The 19850-nt window shown below is 38.8% G+C and overlaps 1 protein-coding gene and 1 long non-coding RNA gene across 3 annotated transcripts in view; one reads left to right on the top strand and one right to left on the bottom strand.

The window, feature by feature from the left end:
* Window positions 1–19850, bottom strand: part of LOC309473977 (plexin-A1-like) — a 141247-nt gene that overhangs the window by 113107 nt on the left and 8290 nt on the right. The window lies entirely within an intron of this gene.
* Window positions 14954–19850, top strand: part of LOC309474020 — a 55890-nt gene continuing 50993 nt past the window's right edge. The window contains exons 1-2 of one of the 2 annotated variants that reach the window (XR_014197184.1): window positions 14954–15095; window positions 15654–15843. This is a non-coding gene — a long non-coding RNA (uncharacterized lncRNA). The remainder of the gene's footprint in view (window positions 15096–15653; window positions 15844–19850) is intronic. The other variant, XR_014197185.1, reaches the window with a different exon arrangement.

Raw genomic sequence — 19850 nt, forward strand, 5'->3', positions numbered from 1 at the left:
AGGAATATATGTCATATTTAACTTTTTTGGAAGTTCTAAAATAACACTGACTAATATTACTAATATGTTGTTTATTTCATGCCCCTTTGCAGTTCCCTCGTCCCGGTTACTAACGTAACCTAGCTTACCTGGCTAGCTTACGCTATGAGAAAACTCCATTTCTCGAGAATATTGAAGCCAAATCTTTAAAATGCAGTGCAGCTGCACAGCATACACAGATAAACAGCGAGTACGGTCATTGGCTGTGCTGCGGCAACTGCACGAATCTATGGCGAGGCAGCTCAGACTCACGAACCAATTCCAGGTTATAAAACCTCATAAATGTGGACGGCGAGGCCCAGCCTGCCACCGCACATATCTTCAATGGGTATTCCACTTGACCAAGCCCAAGACGAGGCCATGCCTCTCGTGGAATGAGCTCTGACCCCTTGGTGCGGCCGCCAAAGCATACGAAAAACTGTTCCGACTGTCAGAATGCTCCCGATAAACTCTGAGAGCCCTGACGGGACAGAGTAAATTCGTGTCTCTTTCATCCTCTGGTGAGCGAAGAGCTGCGAGTGAAATAACCTGTGCTCTGAACGGAGTCGAGAGCATTTTAGGAATATAACCATACCTTGGCTTGAGGACGGCTCTGGAGTCGTTAGGCCCAAACTCAAGGCAGGACGCGCTCACTGATAGCACATGTAAATCGCCCACTCTCTTGACTGAAGCGAGCGCCAGAAAAAGAGCGGTTTTGAACGAGAGGTGCTTCAGGTCCGCACACCGAAGCGGCTCAAACGGTGCACCCTTCAATGCTTCCAGGACCGTGGAGAGGTCCCAGATAGGCACAGAGGGGGGTCGCGGAGAGTTTAGCCTCCTTGCCCCTTTAAGGAAGCGCACAATGTTCCTTCCTAGTGATTGTCCGGCCACAAGAGCATGAGATGATGTTATGGCCGCCACATTTACTTTGAGCGTGGAGGGGGTGCGACCCGCGTTCAAGAGCTCTTGCAAAAAAAACCAGTTCACTTGGTACTTTGCATGAGTCGGGGTCCAAGCTCCGTGCTGCGCACCAGCCAGAGAACACCACCCATTTCTGAGCATAGAAGTGCCTAGTTGAGGGCGCTCCTGCTTCAGTGATGGTTTTTAGCACCCTATGCGGGAGACACCCAGGTACCCGTTGAGGGGCCATACATGAAGGGCCCACAAGTCGGGACGGGGATGCCAGATTTTCCCGTTCGCCTGCGTGAGGAGATCTCTTCTCAGCGGAATTAGCCATGGGGCTGTTTCCAGCAGTTGTGTCAACTCGGAGAACCATAACTGGGTCTGGAAGACCCAGCACTGCACACTTGCTTTCCCTGATCTGTTCGATGACTTGTGGTAGCATCGTGACCGGAGGAAATGCATATAGCGGGCGGCTCGGCCAGTCGTGGGCAAGCGCGTCCTTGCTCTTTGAGAAAAATCCTCTTCTTAATATCATCATTCATCTTTGTCATCAGGATACGTACCAAAAACTTTTAAGCTGGCTATGATTAAACCGCTTGTTAAAAAAACGCAACTCAACTTGATCGTACAGAATTAGTCAATTACAGGCCGATCTCGAATCTACCTTTTCTTTCAAAGATACTAGAAAAGGCGGTATCCTCACAACTATGTTCCTTTTTAGAAAGAAATGATATCTGCGAGGATTTTCAGTCAGGATTTAGACCGTACCATAGTACTGAGACTGCTCTCATAAGAGTTACAAATGATTTGCTCTTATCATCCAATCGTGGTTGTATCTCTCTATTAGTGTTACTCGATCTTAGTGCTGCATTTGATACTATTGACCACAACATTCTTTTAAATAGACTCGAAAATTATGTTGGCATTAATGGAATTGCATGAGCACGGTTTAAATCATACTTATCCGACCGTTATCCGTTTGTAGCAGTAAATGAAGAGATGTCTCATCGATCACAAGTTCACTATGGCGTACCACAAGGCTCAGTACTAGGACCGTTGCTTTTCACTCTGTACATGCTACCCTTGGGAGATATCATTAGGAAGCATGGAATTAGTTTTCACTGTTATGCTGATGATACTCAGCTCTATATTTCTTCACGCCCTGATGAAACTTACTAATTCACAAAATTAACGGAATGCATAGGTGATATAAAAAATTGGATGACTAGTAATTTCCTACTACTTAAATCTGAAAAAACAGATTCTATTTATTAGACAAAAAATGTCCTCACGTACTAATCTAGAATACTGTCTAACACTTGATGGCTGCTCTGTTAAGTCTTCGTCGTCGGTTAGGAACCTGGGTGTGCTCTTTGATACCAATCTTTCATTTGAAAGTCACGTGTCTAGTATCTGTAAAACCGCATGCGGAACAATTAGTCCATGCGTTCATGACATCAAGGCTAGATTGTTGTAATGCTATTATGGGTGGTTGCCCTGCACGCTTAATATTCAAATTACAGCTGGTCCAAAACGCAGCAGCTAGAGTTCTTACCAGAACCAGAAAGTATGACCATATTAGCCCGGTTCTGTCAACACTGCACTGGCTCCCTATTAAACATTGTATACATTTTAAAATATTGCTGATTACTTACAAAGCACTAAATGGTTTAGCTCCGCAGTACTTGAGCGAGCTCTTAACGCATTATAGTCCTTCACGTCTATTGCAATCTCAAAATTCCGGCCAGTTGATAATACCTTTTAACACCAAAACTTTGGAACAGTCTTCCTAACATTGTCCGGGAAGCAGACACACTCTGTCAGTTTAGAGCTAGACTAAAAACACATCTCTTTGACCTAGCATACACATAACACATTATAGACTTTTATAATTCAATGTTAGGCTGCATAGATTAGGTCAGCCGGAACCGGGAACACTTCCCATAAATCCTGATGTACTCGTTACATCATAAGAAGAATGGCGTCTACGCTAATATTAGTCTCTCTGTTTAGTACGATGGTTAGAAACTTTGTTAGAAGCTTAACTTTTTGTCATCTCTCTTCATTGTTAATTTTAAAACAACAGGGAAGACTTGGCCTGTGTAAAATCTACATCATTTCCTAGTAAAATTATCACTCAAGGTATTGTTGCACAGTCACGCTCTCCTGACTTCATCCGGTTCAACAACTTTGCCATGATTATTATATTATTATAATATAGAATTGGCTGTCTGCAGTTTTACATGTATCCCCTCATGCCCATGGTGTTTGATTGGTAGGCAGACAGGCTCTTTAAGCCCATACATTTATACTGTGCAATTTTTCTATAGATGACCAGGGGAACGCTGCCTGTGTAACTTCGGGTTCACCTCATCTCCCTGACTCAGTTACTCAAGGTATTATTTAAATGTGGTGCCGTGTCCATCACTAGACACACTTGCTAATGTGCAATCAACACTTACATTATGTTTGGTTAGACATAGAAAGCATAGAAAGAAGCTGGATGTATCTTGTTTTTAACAAGCATGTTAATGAAAACAATCTAACTTGATTTTTAGCAGATCTAAAGGCAATTTATTATCACACACATTTTGTCTACACAAGTTCCAGCTTGTTTGGCGATTTTGAACAGCAACATCTCTTCCTGCAAGTAATTTTTTTTATCTTCTAATCTTTGTTTTAATTGTTCAGGTGTCTGTGTTTCATCAAGGCGGTGTGTGAAGAGACGACAACGCAGTACTGAAGTGTCAACCAGTCTCTCCGTTTACTGAAGTGAGGTGGACCCCGGCCGTATCCAGATCAGATGGTGGATCTGCACCTGGACCCAACCATGACGCATCCCTGAAGTGCCAGCCTCATCAGCCCTGTGAAGGCCTCATCGACACGACCAATCTGACCTCTGACCTGTAACGCTGCCTGGATCATAATCATACACTGTTCGCTCGTTGGCTAGAGGAGAACTGGCCCCCGACTGAGCCTGGGTTCTCCCAAGGTTTTTTTCTCCATTCTGTCACTGATGGAGTTTTGGTTCCTTGCCACTGTTGCCTTTGCTTTTGGCTTGCTTAGTTGGGGACATTTAATATTCAACAATATTATTGATCTGCCTTAATAAGTATAATAAATAATAAATATCGTTTTCTGGTGGACGATGATGCAATTTTCTTCTAGAAACAAACTTTGTTGTATTATTTTCATGTTATCAATGTGAAGCTGCTTTGATACAATCTGTATTGTAAAAAGCGCTATATAAATAAAGGTGATTTGACTTGACTTGACCATGGTCTGAGGAGGAGATGTCAGGATTCACTTTTATTTTCCTTCATTCATTTTTACAATGCTGTCCTTTGTTAAGGAACGGATTCTTGAGGTGACCAAATCAAATAAAGTTCAGTGATTCAACTAATGTTGTTTTGTGTATTAATAATGACAAACCTAGATTATTAAATGCAGATGAATCAAGTTTAGTAGTCAAACATAATGAAATCAACTAATGAGCTAAATATACTTGGTGAGACCTCAGCAACTTGCGATCCTATCCACAATCTCCACCAAACAACAAAAGAGCAAGCATTATTATAATAATGTGATTAGGTTGTCTGAGAGAATTGAGGTTGCTTGTATTGAGACTATAACCCTACGCTCCACCAATAGGACTGGTTGAAGGGGAGTGTGTAAGTGCATTTTCTTTTAAAACTTTGACAATGTCAATCAAGACATTAAAGCATGGAGGCCTTCAAGTTACTTATTAGGCTATTTAGGCTTCGTTCTCCTTTATATGTTGCTGCTTTTTATGTTCTTGTTGCATTCTATAAACCCTTACTATTAAAATTGCTAGTAAAGCTGATGAACTCTGATAGAAAGTGAAACTTTTTAAATAGGTTTTAACATATACCCTCATCACTTTGTGTAATTTGTGACAATATCCCAAAGTAGATAAACTTGTTTTTGAAGAGTGGGTTGGTAAGGAGCAAGTGTAGTTAGTAATATTTGGAGAAATGAGATTCCTTTATGCATGTTGTTGATGTTAAAAGTCCAGGTCATTTCTAAAGGTAGATTTTATGCACTATAACCTATTAATCGGACTGGTGATAACGTGAAAAAATACGTGAAAACGTTCTGATTTGACATCTTTATGCATGGGAAAAAGAGGCAAGAAGAAAGTTAAACAAGTTTGGCTTGACACCATGTCTTCCGACGCATCTGGCTCAACTGATCAATTTGAGAATTCAGCATCAGCCTCGAGTAGTGCTGGATTTAAACTTAAGAAAGATACCGAATCACAGTGGTTTGACACATGTCCAAATTTCGACAATGAGGTTGTTGTCACATCCCTCCCCAGATAGCAACATTGTTTCGGCCCAGATCCGGCCCACATATGGCACTTGTGGAATGCAGATCTGGCCCACATGCAGCGTGGAATGACGGCCCTTGGGTGGCCCACTCCTGTTTGCCAGATCTGGGCCACAAGCAGGCCATAGCAATGCCACATGTCAGCCAAGAGCAAAGAAATAAACCAGAACTGGACCTTATCTGAGCCACAAAGTCTGTGTGTATTAAATGTGGAGTCATTTAACAGTGATTGGTGTTTCCATCAGGCGCGTAGCCAGTAATGGGCCAGGGCGGCACTGGCCCGCCCACATTACTCACTGGCCCGCCCAGGCAAGTTTGATCAAAATACATTTTTAGTTTCTTTTTATTATTCAAATGTATTTAAGAAAATATATTAATATAAACCTGATTTATTGTTGACTGGTGTGTGTGTTTAATTTGTTTTCCGAATAAAATGGAACTGTTGAAGCAAGTTGTATAAACTCTCTCTCCGGAACGTAATTGGTTGCTATGGTTGCTATAGACTCTCTGGGCGGCGGGCTCTGGGCTAATTTTGGTAACTTAGCTGCTTTTTAGCCAAAAAGTTATTTGAAAAAAGAACTCTGTGACTCTTTGGACTATGATGAGACCATTTCTGTTTTCAGCACTAAACCCAGGCACTTACGTCTTGTTTTGTAGAATGAAAACAACAAAGGTAGGCCTGTTGTTTAACTAATTTCCTTAATTTTTGCCCGTGAAGTGATTTAACCCATTCAGACCCTGCGTCCATTACAATGGACATCACATGTCAACCCCCCTTTTTTTTTTACTTCTGGAGCATTTCACCTAGTTTAAAGCCTGCAGTCCATTAGATTGGACGCTTGTCATCCAATCAAATGGCAGTAAAGCTCTGCATGTAGTAATTATAAAAAAAAAACACTACTTTGAAGAGAAGCATGTCAGCACTTCACTCCAAACACAGAAGCAAGCAACATTTTCTATGGTTTTATTTAAATTTTTTGATATGTTTGTCAGTATTTCATAGTTTGTATGTAAAATAGAAAGATTGAACTTATTAATTAAAGTTAAAAATCGATTGTAGAATTTCAAATTTTAAATCAGGATTTTTTCAAATGTGTCTGTCCATTAGAATGGACAGTGGGTTCAAAAGCCTGTTACTGAAATCACATTCCAGTAATTGAAGTCCAGTAATGCTGATTGAAATTTCTTATATAAAAAATCTATATCACAGTACCAATACATTTTTTTTACTTTTTCATATGCAGAATATATAGTTCTTGAAGTGCTTGAACATATAGCTGATGGAAGTATCTCAGATGTTGACTTTATGTGGAGTGATGATGAGGAAGATGGAGATGTAAGAAAAATATCCGTATTTAAAACTTTATAAAGTAAAATGACTAGCTTCCGGCGAAACTGTACAAAACATACAGATTTGACATAAATCTAAAGCGTAACTTGAAAATGAATCATTTTTCTTACACAAACGCATCGCTTCGCTTCAGAAGGCCTTTATTTACCTCCAAGAGCCGCATGGAGCACTTTTATCATGGATGGATGCACTTTTATGGACTTTCAACAGAAACAACCATTCACTGCCATTATAAAGCTTGGAAGCCAGGACATTTTTTAATATAACTCCGATTGTATTCGTCTGAAAGAAGAACAATGTCATACACCTAGGATGGCTTGAGGGTGAGTAAATCATGGGCCAATTTAAATTTTTGGGTGAACTATCCCTTTATAGGTATAGTACACCCAAAAATTATATTTGTCATCACTTACTCATCCTTATGTTGTTCCAAATCTGTATGAGTTTCTTTATTCGGCTGAACACAAAAGAAGATATTTTGAAGAATGTCGGTAACTAGACAGTTGACAGTATAGCCATTGATTTCCATATTTTTTCCCATTATAGCCTATATTTCCTAATAACTACATATTATATTATGATATAATATTATCATTATTAGTAATTATTTTGAAAATTATAATAATATTTATCAGTAATGTATCAATATAGATATTACAGTACAACACCGTATAATTAATTACAGCAAAAGCAGATCAAATGACGAAATACAGTACAAATCCAGTAAAGTACTATTTGGTAGTTTACAGTACTGATCTTGTGTACTGTAAAGTGAATTACAGTAGTTACTGGAAATCGAAATACATGCATCATGCATGGCAACCGTGCTGCCATAATGTACTGTAGAAATACAAGAAATCGTTAACAGAGAAATTGTTTCAAAGATGCACACAGTAAATTACTCTAAAGTGAATGCGTTGATTGATTCCTAGGTTTATTTTGTTATAAATAAACAAATGTGCGATCTATAAAGCAAAAACCTTACAATTAAAGTTGAAATGTTGTAATGTTCAAGTTTTTGATCTAAAAAAAGAAAGATGCGCAAAGAAAATGACTCTAACATGACCATATTGATTGATTCTAAGATATTTAGTTTGTTACAAACAATGTGCAATCTATAAAACAAAAACCTCAAAATTAAAGTTGAAATGGTATACTGTTGGAAAGTTTTTGACCTTGAGAAAAAGCTTTAAGTATATACTAACAATTTTTATGTTTATTATTTAATTTTATGTTGGTACATTTTTGTGAAGTACACCTGTTTTGACCTGACGTCCATTGAAATGGACAAAAAAAATTACAATTAAAGCCAAACATTTTTAATTTTTTTTTTATTTGTTCTCATTTATAGAAGCCTCATGAGCTGGGAAAATGTACTTTTATATTTTTCAGAAACTTAAAACATAATTCAGGTCTGAAGTGATTTAAGGCGAGACACGGCAGGCAAAAACATAGGGGTTTTTTTTCACTGGTCAATTTTGAGATTTTTGGCTATTTGTCTTCAATGCCTTCTTTCAGACTTGTGGTGAAAAAAAGTCCAAAATACACATTTTGGTCTTTATTTTACTACATTTTGTCTATTTGCGTCTGTAGATTTCTCCTAAATTCAACAAAAGTTGGCGTTCGCGTTCTAAATCAATATGTTGCTCCGCCATCGCTTCTGCACCCTTATTGCTGGTGGTTTTTCCAGCCTAATTACTGAGCTCTGTTGGTTGAACATGATGATTAGACAGTGTTTTGTTATTGCCTTTGCCGAATATTGCAAAATAAAGGTGTAACTGTTTTTGCAGTTTGTCTATTCTTTTTTTCTAATCTCTAAGGTTTAATTATTTAAGTCATTTTTTTTTTCTAGGAAAAACTATAGGCCCACTCACTTTTTCACTGGCCCGCCCAAAATACAATTTCTGCCTACGCCACTGGATATATGGTTCAAAGCTCACAAACATATTGGTGATACACCTTCTATTTCTCAGTTCTCTCCTATCTGGAGTAATGCACAGTTCACTCCGGGCAGGGCAGACGGCGGTTTAGTTTATAATATAATAAATATTCATAAAAATGCCTGGCGTCAATAAGCAAGCTATTCAGCGAAATGTTTCCGAGCTCCAGCGAAAAATTCAACTTCTGGGTAACTTAAGTTTTTTATTACAGATTTCGCCAATTAAGCTGAAACAGTTAACGTTAACTTAAAACCTGCTTAAATAGTCAGTAATATTGCGGCAGTAGTGGAATAATGAGTATTTCAATTGTTTTCTTATTATTGCTCTTATTAATAATGTATTCTCAAGGATGGCAATGTTGTGTTGTAATGTCAGCCTGGAGTTATTACATAGCAAAGTTGCTTCTATAGCTGTTTAATACATTTATATTACCTTTAAATTGAATAAAGAGCTCAGTAAAATTGTCTACAGAAAGTTAATATTGCATTAATTAAACCCAACTTCGCATGAATGTTTCTCTCTGTCCACTAGAGAGAGAAAGAAGCGCGAATTTCGAAAGCTCTCAGTCTGTCATCGAGAAGAACAGAGAAACCATCTGGCAGCTGAAACATGCGAATGAAAACATGCGCAAGAAACTGGCTGAGGTCAGACATTATGAACACACACACATATGTAATGTTAAAACATATCCATATCATTTAAGTCACGTTATAGCTGTATTTGATGCATATCTTGGTCTTGGTTGTTCCAGGGAGAGGAACAAGTAACCAAGGATGTTTTTCAAGACCGTGGGATGGAGAATGAATCATTTAGGAACATGCCCGTTAAGGTGAGGTTAAATGAACCTTTATATCAGTTATTTAAAACCCTTTTTCCACTTCTTTCACTTGTACTATCCAGTGGTTACAGAATCACCTGCATATCAGTTGTGGTTGACAGTCATTTTTGTTGTGCAGTCGGCTCTGACGGTGCTGGAGAAGGAGGTTTGTGATAAAGCGAAGAAGCTGAATGCTTTGAAACAAACCACTGACACACAGAGGCAGCGTTTGGAGGAGTTGAAGCGCCAGTACGAGAGCATGAAGCCTCTGCCTGACAACCAGGAACTAGACGAGGAAAAGGTAGAAATTGTCTCTTTTTTTTATTTTGAATGAACACTGGTGAATCTTACAATTTAAGAATTGTCCAGGTTTCCTCCCAAAATCGAAAGGAAAAAAAGCAGTAAGAATATTGAGCCTTTTTTTCCAGTCAAATCATTTTTGTCCCAATTTCTCCTTACTGTAATTACTGTAAACCATGCCCACAGTTTTATTATCACCATTATTATTATATAATCTAAACAATTCACGAGAATACGATTTTTTTGCACATCATAATGAGAATTAGAGTAAAGAAGGGAACTCTGCCATAAGTTTCCCTAAGTGGTCATTCTTCCATTGTAAATGCTCTTCTTCCTTCTCTCAAGTCTTTCGTCTTCCCCTCTGTCTTGATTAGTGGGAAGCAGAGTGTTTAGCCACCCTGTATCGATGAGCACAATTAAATATGTTAGTTCAAGCAAGAAAATGAATGAACTTGTGTGCTTGTTTTATAGAAATTGCGCATTCTGGAAAACAGATTGGAGGAAGCGCAGCTGAAACGTCATGAAGCAAAGAACGTAATGCGAGGATACCTCAAAGAGAAGGACAAACTACAGGTATCTGAGAAAGAACAGATGAACTGGTTCATGTACAGACTGACACAGCACACACACATAAACCCACACAGATGTGTATTATAAAGCATGATACCACATATATTTAATGTTGAAAATTTAAGCAATCCAATGTATCCAATGACACTCATCCATACCATTCAAAATATATTCTTATAATAATCATAAATGTTTCTTGAGCACCAAATCAGCATATTAGAATGATTTCTGAAGGATCATGTGACACTGGGAATGAAGAATGGCTGCTGAAAATTCAGCTTTGATCACAGGAAAAAATTACATTATAAAATAGATTAAAATAGAAAACAGTTATTTTAAATTGTACAGGTGTGCATAAGAGACTTCTTTCATTAAAGGGTTAGTTCAGCTAAAATTGAAAATTCTGTCATTAATTACTCTTCATCTTCGGAACACAAGATTAAGATCTTTTTTATGAAATCTGAGAGCTTTCTGTCCCTCCATTGACAGCTACGCAACTACCACTTTCAAGCCCCAGAAAGGTAGTATAGACATCATTAAAGTAATCTTTTAAAAATATTTAAAATAAATATTCTTAATATTCTAATATATAATAATATTAAATATTGCGAAAAAAACAAACATAATTTACCACCTTATTTACAAAATATTAATCTCCAGCATGCGTTCATGCAACAACAACACACATGCGCCACGGTGCTTTTTCGGTGATTACTTATTCCCTTTCTGGGGCTTGAAAGTGGTAGTTGCATAGGCTGTCAATAGAGGGACAGAAAAATATCTTCATTTGTGTTCCGAAGATGAACGAAAGTCTTATGGGTTTGGAACCACATGAGGGTGAGTAAATAATGACAGAATTTTCAGTTTTGGGTGAATAATCCCTTTAAGATTAAAACTCTTAGCGACCCCAATCTTTTGAACAGCATCATGGTAAATAAACATTTATGATTATCCTCTTATTTGTTTCTTCAGGGAGACAGTTTTACATTTCAGCCACGGCTGGACAGGATGGAGGCAGAGATCCACCGGCAGACACAAGTGCTCAAAGAACTGCAGGTCACGAACGGTGACGCTCACTTCTCAAAGGATGCAGCCATGGTAAAGACAAAGCATTTAATAAATGATAAAAAAAAAATGGGTAACACTTTATTTTACAGTGTCCTTGTTACATATGTTACATGTACTTACAATAGTATTAACAGTTAATTATGCATAATTACATGCAACTAACCCTCAATCAAACCCTAATCCTAACCCTATAGTAAGTACTTGCACTTAATTAATATTACTCAGTACTTAAATATATAATTACACTGTAACAATGACACCGTAAAATAAAGTGTAACCAAAAAATGTAATGAGATAATAAAGCAAGCATACGTGTAAGTGTGCCATGGTAAAGGTTGTGCAAGTAATGCTTCTCGTAAAGAGTAGGGGTGTAACTCCGGTGTCCTGCCCAAATTCCCTCCATTGGCCTTTATCAATCATGGCCTACGAATAAGAATCCTCATGCTTTCAATTGGCTTTATCACTCTCTCTCCTCTCCACCTATAGCTGGTGTGTGGTGAGCGCACTGGCGCCATTGTTCTGACAGTGGATGCTGCACACTGGTGGTGGTTGAGGGGAGAGCGCTCTATAAATGCCTCATTTCATTAAGATGTGTGTGTGTGTGTGTGTGTGTGTGTGTGTGTCCAGGCTGAGCTGCAGCTTCAGGACGAGAAGGTGTGCAGTCTGCACTCAATGAAAATTGGTAAATCCCCTGGTATTGACGGGCTTTCAGTAGAATTCTATCTTCACTTTTGGGAGTTTATTAAATTGCCTTTATTTCATATGTATAAGGAATGCATCAGTCAGGGAGAGATGACCTCTACAATGAAACAGGGAGTTATATCCCTTATACCCAAGTCAAGCAAGGACCCTTTATTAATTGACAATTGGCGGCCTTTTACTCTTTTAACATTAGATTATAAAATGTTAGCCTCTGTTTATGCTAAAAGATTACGTACTGGTCTAAATAACATTATTTCAGAATCTCAGTCGGGCTTCATGAAAGGCCGTCACATATCTAATAATAAAAGGTTAGTATTAGATGTGCTAGATTACTCTAATTTAATTCACTCAGATGGTCTCATACTTTTTCTTGATTTTCAAAAAGCTTTTGATTCCTTAGAACACACATTTCTTTTTCGCACTCTAGAGTTATTTGGATTCGGTAAATCATTTATTGATACTGTAACCATGTTTTATAGAGATATTAACAGCTCAGTGATCGTTAACTTTGATACATCCAAAAGGTTTGACATCCATCGTGGAGTCAGACAGGGCTGTTTTTATTTCTTTTAGCCACTGAACTACTTTGTCTAAGGATTAACCAAAATGAAAGTTTGACAGGAATCTCTATATTTGATCGAGAGTTTAAAATTGCACAGTTAGCTGACGACACCACACTATTCTTGGAGGATAAAAAACAGTTACCTAATGCTCTGGAATTGGTGGAACAATTTTCTTGTGCTTCGGGTCTAAAACTTAACATTTCGAAATGTGAAATTATCTCAATTCATGATATTTACATTTACATTTATTCATTTAGCTGACGCTTTTATACAAAGCGACTTACAATTGCTATATATGTCAGAGGTCGCACGCCTCTGGAGCAACTAGGGGTTAAGTGTCTTGCTCAGGGACAAATTGGTGTCTCACAGTGGATTCGAACCCGGGTCTCTCACACCAAAGGCATGTGTCTTATCCATTGCGCCACCACCACCACCCCCTCGTATAGATGAGACATCATTGGAGGGGATCCCAGTTAAAAACTGTGTAAAATATCTATATCACTAAAAATCCAGTTGGATTTTTTAAACTTTTCTGATTTAAACTTTTACAGACTTTTACTTTTCTTTTAAACTTTTCTGATAAAATGACAAAAACTAAAAACATCTTTAACATCTGGCTTCAGAGAGATCTTTCATTATACGGTAGAGTCCTTTTATCTAAGGTGGAAGGGCTCTCTCGCTTTGTATACCCTGCTCTTTCTTTGTTTATCAATGATAAAGCTATAAGGGAAATTAACAAAATATTTTTGGATTTTATTTGGAAAAATAGGCCTAACAAATTGAAAAAAGAAGTACTCTCTAATTCCAGAGGTGAAGGTGGCCTTGACTTTTTAGATTTTGCTGATACTATAAACACCTTTAAAGTAAACTGGCTGAAAAGATGCCTTGTGAATCCAGTGTCGTTATGGTTTTTCATTCCTAATAATATCTTCAACAAACTCGGTGGCCTGTCTTTCCTATTAAAGTGTAACTTTTTACCTAGCAAGTTACCCATCTCCTTATCTAACTTTCATCAGCAATGCCTTCTCTCGTGGAAATTGTGTTTTGTCCATTGCTTTCCCCCCCACAAAGTTCTCCTTTGGAATAACGCGGATATAACCGTTAGAAATAAATCTCTCTTTTTCCCTAGATGGTTTAACAATAATTTTAATTGCATTCTATCTGTCTTTGATGATTCTGGTCATATTCTAACTTACAAGCAATTTTTGAATCACCATAACTTTCATACTAACGGTATTCATACTATATAGAACGTGTGGTGAAGTATCCGGTCACTCTGAAGTGATGGGTCCGGGCTGAGGACCCAAGCAATCCGATTGGTTCAAAGCACGTTTTATGGGTAATCGCTTTAGTGCCTGCTTACAAATCAACCAAAATCACTTTATTATAGAAGACGTTTGTACTACGTTATAACGAGTCATTAATGTATTTAATGTATTTTAAATTATACGTTTCATATACTAGTATTTAACCCTGCCCTGCAGACATGTATGGGCACCTTTTGAGGACACCTAATAAAAGTGGTGGAGATCAGGCAAGACGTGGTGCTATAACTGTCAAAAAAAGCTTTCCTAAGTAAATTGCCTGTATTGGCTGTAAATGGTATTTTCCATCAATCATCTAAGTTTATTTGTTTATGTGGATCCCCATTAGCCACTACCTAGGCAGTGTCTACTCTTCCTGGGGTCCCAACAAGTAAAAAATACAAAACTACATGTAATCAACAACAATAAAAAGTCAAGTCAATGAAACATACTAACCCAACATTCATTCCAAATATCAAAATCAACAATTTACTATATATAGTGTCATTAAATGTTCCTTTAAATATTTTTTAAAAACTACTTTTTCTTGTAAAAATGTGTAATATATCAATGGTAAATCATTCCATATTTTCATTCCTCTATACATTACAGTCCGTTGTTTACCAGTGGTTTTCGAAACAGGAAATAAAAAACATCCCTTTTATTCATCCTGGTGTAAAAAATATGACTAGTACTACTATACAAAAGTTGGGAGTACAGGACATTAGGAACTCTAGACACAGAAATAATTCTTATAAAATAAAGCAGAGACAATCCTTCACCAGTGCATTCTTGGTATATTAGCTCTTCTACAACAGTTTAAATTGAGCCGTGTTGCTCTGTTCTGGACAAATTTAATTAATTTCTTTCTTTTTTTTATTTACTTGATGCACTCGATCACACCACTGGGCAATAGCACGCGATTCATCCAATCACTGATTGTGCTGCAGTGACTGACACCCCTGAGAGCCAACAGTAGCGGCATATTCATAAGGCCCGCCCACAGGTCGCGCCCGCGCTGCTGTCCGCATGAGCAGAGGGAAGGGAATCAGATGAGAACAGATCAGATGAGACAGCAGAACGGAGCATTTCTCCAGAAACTCCTTCTACTAAATGATAATCATAATCTATCGGGAAATGTGATTGTGTGCACTTGGAAACTTTGGATGCATCAGCCTGGAGTGTTGTCGTCAGAGTGAGAAAGGTGAAGTGGAAATCGGAGTAAAGATTTAGTGGATCCCAGAGTGATAATCTTTATTGAATAATCTTCTTTAATTGAATATATAATGCAATCTCGTTTTGATGAGTGACTTTTTTTTTTTTATCATATGTTATCTTATGAAAGATATGTCAATTTCAGAAATGATTTGATATGAGCTGAGTCGAGTAGGCCGCACTCACAGCGCGAGCTGAACTAGTTAGCCGTGGGCTAAAGCTACCACGTGTAAAGGCCAATTTATACTTCTGCGTCGAGTGTACGCCGTAGTGTGCGCGTCAGGGTACGGCGAAGGGTACGACGTACACGTCAATGCGTATGCTACGCCGTACCTTCTACGCGCACCCGACGCAGAAGTATAAATTGGCCTTAACAATGATCATTGTATCATGAGTTGAGACAATGAGCGATTAATGAGTGTCGATGTGTTAAATAACTGTCGAAATTTTGGATTAATGTGTCATTTGAGCTGCGCATGTAAGTTATATGATTTGTTACTGAAATGTTGAATCAGAAATTAATTATTGTACGTTTGCCTTGTGTTTTTCAAGGCTGCGTTTTCTTGTTCTCTGTTTTTTTCCTATGTGAACGTGATCGGCAAGTGTATCCTGTTTTGTGCCATAAATAATCCTGTGGAGGTGAATCGTCTACCTAGTGGATGCAATTAAATGTGCACAAATGGCTAGCTGACCAGTGCCCATGGACCTTCCCTTTTGAACCATAATTTGAAACCATCATCTGGTAGGATAATTACAATTTTCTTTAGTTTTCCAGACTAGGGCTGTAATCAACCAAAGAAAATCTTGGTCGACTGAAATCCTGAAATTTTCGACTAAAAATGACGTTAGAAAAAAAAAAAAGTTAAATGAATTAGCTGCGCACTGTACGCAGTACTTGGTAGCCTTGTTGTCCGCCTAAATGAATTATAAATAAACATAAAAAACAAGTAGGCTATTTGCAGTATATTAAAGCTGCCGTCTGCAAAAATTTTTTGATCATATTCAGTGAAATTGACACTATAATCCGACAGAACAACATAAATAAGGTGGTTTTAGAAAAAAACCCGAGCTTCTAACTCCACCTGGAGCGTGTTATTTGTTTTGCAAAAATCCACCGCTCCCGCTTCATCAGGTCCAATCAGCGCAGGGGGGTGTGAGATCTGACTGTCAATCACAGGTCGTGCACACGCCACAGATCCCCCCTCACTCGCGCACGTTAATATCACGTGCACACGCCACGCCTGAAGTTCGCTAGGAGATTGCATGAAGCGTGATGGCGGAGAGAAAATCTACTAAAATGCTTCCAATTCCTCGGTTATTGCTATCTATGGATAGATTAGCCAGGGCAGCCTACCTCCGAGTCCATGGTGTTGATAGATGCTGAAGAGACGGACGCGTTCACAGAAAATCAGGTACACACGCACAGTGACGCACTGACGAGCACGACCTCGATGGGAGGGTGCTCGCTGGTAGTGGGGAGGGGCATGAGAGTTAGTTAGTTAGTTTTATTTAAAGTTTGACAAGGCAGGATATTGAGGGACAAAACCCTGAAATGTATCAAACAGAACACATACTCAAAACAACCTTACCTAATTGAAATAAATTAATTAAAGAAATAATAATAAATAAAACAACCAGGTAGAGTAAAAACAGATACACAAAAAACCTGGAATACATCAGGCATCATGCAAAAAACAAACAAACTGTAAATTATTTATAAAACAGTTTAAGAGCACGTGGAATAAAAGAAAGTTCATGTCTTTTTGATTTACTCCTGGGCACAACAAACTCCCTATGCTGCCGTAGTAGGTAAGTAGGTCTTGGAGCCACAGACAAGAAACAATGCAGTGGTGATGAACTGTCTTTGAGTAATTTTGTAAAAGTACGTATAGTGGCCTCGTCACGCCTCTCACTCAGTGATGGGACAGTAGAAGTTGGAACACCTATTATCCGACAGCAACGTTTTTGGACCCTCTCTAGCTCATCAGAGAGACCTTTAGGTAGTCCACCCCATACTGGGCTAGCGTACTCAAGGACTGGCCGTATAAATGTTAGATACACTTTCATTAAAACATCACAAGGGAGACCCGCATTTTTAGCAACACAGAGATAGTGTATTCTAGGACGCACCTTCGAAATCATGTACTTAATGTGGGCATCCCACGACAGATCAGAGGAAATTTGGACTCCAAGCAGTTTAAAAGTGGAAACTCTGCCAATTGCATGTCCTGATATTATGGGAGAGGAAGGGCAGGGAATGTTTTCATCTTTCCTGGCGCTTATGACCATGTCCACAGACTTACCTCTATTCATTGCCAATGAAAATTCCTGTCCCCAATCCGCCACTGAATCCAAGGCCCTCTGAGTTAATCCTGGTAGGGATCCCATTAAAAATTCAGTAATTGTTAAATCATCAGCATATTTTACCGGAATTACTGAAGGAGGCAGAAAGGAATCCAAGCTGTTTATGGCGATGACAAAAAGCAGAGGGGATAGAAGACCCCCCTGAGGAACACCAGCTGAAACTGGATAGGAGTTAGACACACAGGAGCCCCATTTCACCTTTTGCTCTCTGTTACTCAGATAGCTCCTTACACTGAGCCAGAGCGGTCGTCTGACATTCATGTCAGCTAAAGCATAGAGCAGTTGACAATGATCAATTGTGTCAAAAGCTCGAGTAAAATCAACAAAAACAGCATGGATGTCCAATTTAGGATTGGTGTTAAGTGCATCATGCCAGGATTGCAAAATTTGAATCAGAGCAGTCTCAGTTGATCTGTTCGCCATGAAGCCATGTTGTGATGGTTGAATTTTAGCAACTGTATCCTCCAGAATGGCATCTCTGAGGATTCCTTCATACACTTTTCCAACACAGCTGAGTAATGAAATCTGCCGATAGTCTACTGGAAAACTGGGCTTTGTTTTTTTGGGAACAGCCTTGACCACAGCCTCCTTCCATTGTTTTGGGAAAATATTATTTTGCATGCACGTGTTAAAAATATCACATAGCACCGGTGCCAGTTCCTCGTGAAAGGTCTCTAATATCCAAGGAGGAATGTCGTCAGGACCAGCAGCCTTTGCTGCCTTCACTTTGCGTAGTTTGACCTTAACTTGTCCAATACTCAAAAGAGGTATACTACAACTGGATAAATTGCAGGCAACCTCTTCCTCAGACGGAGAAATATGACTTGCATAATCCCACACAGAAGCAAAGTGCTTTGCCAAGTGATCACATTCACATTGCATGATGTTATGATCCTGAGACACCACATCACTCTTATCTTCTTCCATCCCCATTAAAGCCTTCACAGACTTAAACCATTGTTTAGGCTTGGTGTTTTGCAGTTTCTCGACCTCATGTTTATAATATTGTTTCTTTGCATTCTTAATTTTTTTGGCAATAATTGTTTTTAGTTTACTGTAGGATGTTTTATTGCCAGAACAAAAGGCACGCTGTCTTTCTTTTATCAGATCTTTGATTTGTATGGTCATCCAAGGTTTGTCATTATTTGTAATAGAAACTTTCTTAAATGGAATTGTTTTGTCTAAGATAGACTTGATCGTGGAAGTGAAGGCACTAACCTTAGCCTCGGGGTCCGTAGCCTCATGAATGTGAGAAAAATCAGAAGTATTCATGAGAAGGCCCAATTGCCTATTTGTTTCAGAAGTACGTTTTCTACAAAAAATGTGCTTGACAGGCTTGGTGGGCCAGGTTCCAGCATTTAGCAGGATAGTCTCATGGTCAGAGGAGCCAACAGGAGGCAAATGCTCTGGTGACTCATACATGGAGGAAATGTTAGTAAAGATTGAGTCTAATTGACTGGTCTTCCTTGTTGCTCCAGCCACTATTTGTTTCAGACCATGTCTGCTACAGATGGTTTCAGACTTGTACTTATTTGTATCACCGAGTATGACAATTGCGGCCTGTTGGTAATTGCATTCAATATTCCTAAGGCAGCAATCCAGGTACTGAGTGATTAGTGTGTCAGGTTGTGCTGTTGTTGAAGATTGCGGAGGAAAATACAGCACAGCTGCGATAATACAACTTAACCCTCGAGGGAGACGACTGGAACGTAACCAGACCCACAATGCTTAATATTTGTCGTCTTCTAGGTGAGTCAGTCGAATCTGAGTGATGTTTTCATCGACATACAAGGCGACTCCTCCTCCCCCACAGCCCTCACGATCCCGCCGATGTATTGTATATCCAGGCAGAGTTACAGTTGAGTCTGGGATATCAGCATTTAGCCAGGTCTCAGATACAGCAATAACTGCTGAGTTATTAGTCACAGCTATACTGTACAGCTCATCGCACTTGTAGCGTAAGGAGCGCACATTGGAAAGTAGAAAACCAGGCATGATTGGCCTTGATTTATGTTGGTTTGTCTCAATGTAAATTAAGTTCTTAGGATGGTAGCAACAGTCAGAAGAAGTAAACAGACTTAGCTCAGTCAGCTTCCTCTTAACATCCACTGTGGTCCCACAGAAAGAAGGACGATTTCCAACAATTGTAGATATTGTGCGAATGTAATTTTTCCCAGCTTTCTTACCCCTTGGGCGAGATCTAAGTCGTAGAATCCCAGCTTGCTGCAAGATGGTTTTAACTTCAGGAGCCAAAGGGGATGAATGTCTTTTCAAACTTAAATTGTTTTTAAAACCGAGTTGTGTCATTATTAACTTGGGGAAAGACAGAGACAGTTTCTTGAAAGGTTGCAGTGAAGAATTTTCATCCATCCAGCTGTAGTCGAG

Source organism: Leuciscus leuciscus (assembly GCF_965113295.1).
Source record: "Leuciscus leuciscus genome assembly, chromosome: 14".
In the NCBI taxonomy this organism is placed as follows: domain Eukaryota; kingdom Metazoa; phylum Chordata; class Actinopteri; order Cypriniformes; family Leuciscidae; genus Leuciscus; species Leuciscus leuciscus.